Raw genomic sequence first — 4,394 nt, 5'->3', positions numbered from 1 at the left:
TCTTTAAAGTTTTTTTTTACCTTGTACACTGCGGCACTGCACTTTTCGAAAGCACTGCCTTCTTTCCGCTCATGACGATATCAGAAGATGCAAAATGTATTGCACACACAAATGGAAATCTGGATAAATTTTCTTCGTGAATGTTACACGCTTCCAGCCACTGTTTTCGCACGAACGGTAGCTTAGGAAACGTAAAAAACTTAACCCCAGATCGTTTACATGTATGTACCGAATTTTCACAGTTTGGGAACACACAGCTCATTTTTTCTTTTTATTTTTGCAAACTTACACAAAATTTATTTGATATATGTTAAATAATTTCAGTAAACTTCACTCATTTTCATAAATTTTTGTTTACTTTTACAAAAAAAAAAAAAATCCTCTGGTGATCAGGTAGCACGAATTTTATGAAATGTCATAATTTTATTAAAAGTCAAATGGTTAACAACTACAACGAATGTCATTAAATGGAACTACCTTCTTTTTTGTATCATGGGTAATACCATTTCAGCCACTGGCCAACCAACTGAAGTTCGGTTGTCCTCCGTAATCGACACATAAAATCGGAATTGAATATGCATGCACGTTCTGCAGAACGATAAATATTTTGTAAATGTGTGCTCTGTCCGCTAACGAATTCCAGCCATGTGTGAAATATCGTATGTGAAGCCTCCGTCTTACTTAACGATTGTCAAAGGCATGCCAGAAGATGTTTCATCATATGTTTGCGGCCATCGTCTTCTTCGAGTAAGTTCATCGATTCCAAAAACTTTACAAGCAGCCAGCAGCCCTTAGTGTTTTTGCCAATGACATGGCACTAATAACCAAATTTAGCCGCAGTTGCATTCACACGTGATATAATAGCTGGTGTCGGCAAGCTGTGGGAATGCCCAGGAGATGGCGTTTGTTCAGCTATCGAAATCATTGCACTGACGGCGGTGGGCAGTACTGTTGGTACATATTTACCACAGAAGTGGTTGAGGCGTTTTGTTCTGCAACAATAGCCTGCAATGATGACATGTCCTATAATGTTGACGAACAAAGATATAAAATTGAAAATGACTAACCTTATTCCCGGCTGATTTGGGAGACCACCCTTGGTCACGACCAGAACGCATCTGCCAAGAGGAAAAACCGCAGGGATTGCAGTAGTTCTTGCAATCACCGTTGATGATGCTGTGCTTGTAATTAATAGTCTGAAAAGACAGAAAATTGTGTTAATCAAATGTTAAACAAATCAAATAAATAAATTTCAATAATTTGTATACCATTTCACAAACCGAATTACCAAGAAATAGAAACTCACCGCGATGCGATACAGAAATAAAAACCAACACGGCTGCATTTTCTTGGTAACCAACACAAGCGCTCAGAGCAATCTGATCCGCAATATTATTTCCTGAAAAATAAGCGTTGCAAAGAGTTTTTTAACATGATTATCACATTATCTAATTAGCGCACACTATCGTGTTTATTTTTAGTAGAATATAATTGTATTATCTCAGACTTTTTTTTCCATGTTTTCTAATATTCGTTCTTTTGGCATGCAAAGCAACCATGCGCTCAATTTCTTGTGGGGAAATTTGGCCCCCATAAAGGACTTTCACCACGAAACAGCTACAAAAACAAAAACCTATTCTACTGGTATACTGTGCTTCGTAGAGTAAAGACTTAATATTAACATGGCGTCGAAACGTGTTTTGAAGTGTTTGTCTATTCAAGATAAATTTTGGCTAATCAAAGAAATTGAAAGTGGGAAAAAGAATAAAGAAGTGGCTGAAAAATATGGCAGCTGGTGCTACTTCTGGTGCAAAGCGATTTGGCGATGAAAATTTCAATGCAAGCACAGGTTGACTCGATAAATGGAAGCAGAGGTACTAAGCAAAAGGTGTAATTGATAAATTGTTTGTTCAAAGTGGATACTTTGTTTTATTTTAGGCATTCCGTGAGCCATAAAAAGGTGTGTTGTGAGTGTAATGACGTTCGTGACGAAGACTATGTGGAATTTAAAACTACAATTCTTCCAATTTTAGTAGAAAAGTACAATGAATGCGATATTTTTAACGCAGATGAAACGGATTCCGAATTTTAATGCAATGGAAAGTGATGGTGAGGGCTCCGAGGATGAAATTATTCACCAACCTTCAAATGATGATGCTAGAGATTGCTTCAGATATTTGAATTTATATTTGCAAACAAATGACACTGCCACTAACGATCATTACAAGGCTTTGAACAAATTAGAATCTCCTATTACTGAAAACTCCAAAAGCAAAGTTGGTTTCAGCCACTCAGTTCTGATTATTTTAATTCATTGTAACTTTTACATGTGAACTTGATTTCGAATTAATATATGAACCATTCTTTTTTAAGTCGGACGGATTTCGTAAAAAAATTATGTCATGTCTCCGATTCGCTTAAAATTTTTTTTGTAGGCTCTATACATGAAATCGTTATATCTCGGGTTCTGCTGATCGTAGAGGCTTCATCTTAACGTCATTTTAAAGCTAAGAAACGGGCTTAACGTTTCTATTTATAAGGTGGTCAAGATTGTTCTAAAGCTAACTTAGCTATTAACAGTTGAACTTTTTGAAGTTGATTTGCATAGTGAAGACCAGTAAATTAGGGATTTAAAATTATACCATCGTAATCTCTATAAAAACCGTGGTTCAAAAAAATGGGGGGTTTTCAAGAACTATTTTAAAAATATTTTTCTTTTTGACGAGATGGTTTATTTTGCGAGAATCAACAATTATTTGTAATTTTTTTCGAAAACTTATGTTAAGATTAGGGATGTTGCGAATGTGGAATTATAGACACCCGCCGATGCGGATGTCAAGTATTTTCAAGAAACAATTAGAATCTAGCATAATGGCGAGATCGTTGTTTAAACAGCGCTTGCATGTCAGGTTTTTCTAAAGCTTTTTATAACGAATTCTTCATTCTCATTCCTTTGGCTGTTTCAGAGTTTGGGGAATCTGTAACTCCATCCGCGATTTTCGATTTTAGTTTTTGTAATTCATTTTCAATACTTTCTTTTGCGACTGGTTTGAAAAATGTGTGCTTATAGCGAGCTAAATAGTGGTAAATGCAAAATAAGTTTTTGTTTTCCAGGATTGAAAATTTTGAACAATATTCTGTTTTCAAAGTCGTAGCTGCCAGCCGAATCGGATCAGAATATTGTTATTAAAAAAAAATACCCTGTTTTTTTTTATAAGAATTTGAATTATTGGAATTACGGATGATGAGGGTCTCAGATAGTTTCGTAATTCTTAGCTAATTAAAGGTCAACCTATAGCTTTTTAATTATTTGAGCATCGATTCTCTTTATAGCCAGACATTGATAATTTCTGCTGGAAATCCCTATTGAAGGAGCTTACACTTTGACTTTAAATAGCAAAGAAAGGAGACGTAGGGGGACAGTTTTACCATAGAAGTTTTTAGCCAAGGATCCAGTGTATATCCATATGAAAAAAATTACTTTTTAAAATTTTTGCTAGAAATAAATTCTGCATAGGGGCCCATTCGAAATGATTGAAACGAATATATATAACATCAAAAGCGAATCACGAAAATTTGGTTAAGAATTAAAGTGCACACTTTATTCTTCTGTGTCTAGTAGTTTTTTTTTAAGATTGGTCCAAAAACCAATGCAGGTTTTAAAGTACAGAAAAAAAAGATTATTAAAAGGACTATGTTGTCTTTGACGTACCTCAAAGGTCAAGTAGAAGTGGAAACTTGTATGACTGCCCATTGATAGCTCGGTTATATAGCTTACGAAATAATAGGGCGATTCCTTAAAACGCGCAAATTCCTCGTACCCATATAATCCTTGTAAACTTACTTAATTTTGTATGAAAAATCTAATTATTTGCGAGGTTTACGCGGTTACGAGGGATTTACGCCCTTCCATGAATACCCATAATATGTTTAACGACATTTTTATCAAATATTGGATACAATTTGTCATTTTGTTTTTCCAGATATACGTTTTATCGTTGCACTTGCACAACATTCGCATTCGCAAAAGCTCCGCATTGATTATTGCGAATGCGAAAGCGAATGCGAATGTTAAAGTTAATGCGGAAGCTCTGCGGTTGCGAATGCGAATGCGAATATTCACAACAATTCTGGTTCAGATATATTTGTTAGGGTGTTAAACATCGGGTTTTTGCAAAAAGTAAAATTTTATTGCGGATTCCGATAGAACACCTATCGAGATATAATATTTGTATGGCAAGATTTTTCTTTAGGGCGACAAACCCCTAGAAATGGGCGTGGCAATTGCAGGACTAAAATTAGCAAAACGCAGATTTTATTGCAGATTTCGGCAGAATATTGCTTCGTTAACAATAATTGTTCCACAACTTTTTCAATCCCTATAGATATTGAGG

The 4,394-nt window shown here is 35.2% G+C and overlaps 1 protein-coding gene across 2 annotated transcripts in view; it reads right to left on the bottom strand.

Moving 5' to 3' along the window:
• Positions 1-506: 506 nt before the first annotated feature.
• LOC118734130 overlaps positions 507-4,394 on the bottom strand; it is an 18,821-nt gene continuing 14,933 nt past the window's right edge. For both annotated transcript variants that reach the window (XM_036463843.1, XM_036463842.1), the window contains exon 5: positions 507-1,196. The gene's annotated coding sequence lies outside the window, so the exon portion shown is untranslated. The remainder of the gene's footprint in view (positions 1,197-4,394) is intronic.

This window comes from Rhagoletis pomonella, unplaced genomic scaffold (assembly GCF_013731165.1).
Source record: "Rhagoletis pomonella isolate Grant_MI unplaced genomic scaffold, Rhpom_1.0 Rhpom_scaffold_00002, whole genome shotgun sequence".
NCBI classification, from domain to species: Eukaryota; Metazoa; Arthropoda; class Insecta; order Diptera; family Tephritidae; genus Rhagoletis; species Rhagoletis pomonella.
Note: the sequence above shows the minus strand (reverse complement) of the source record. Positions and strands in the feature narration are given on the sequence as shown.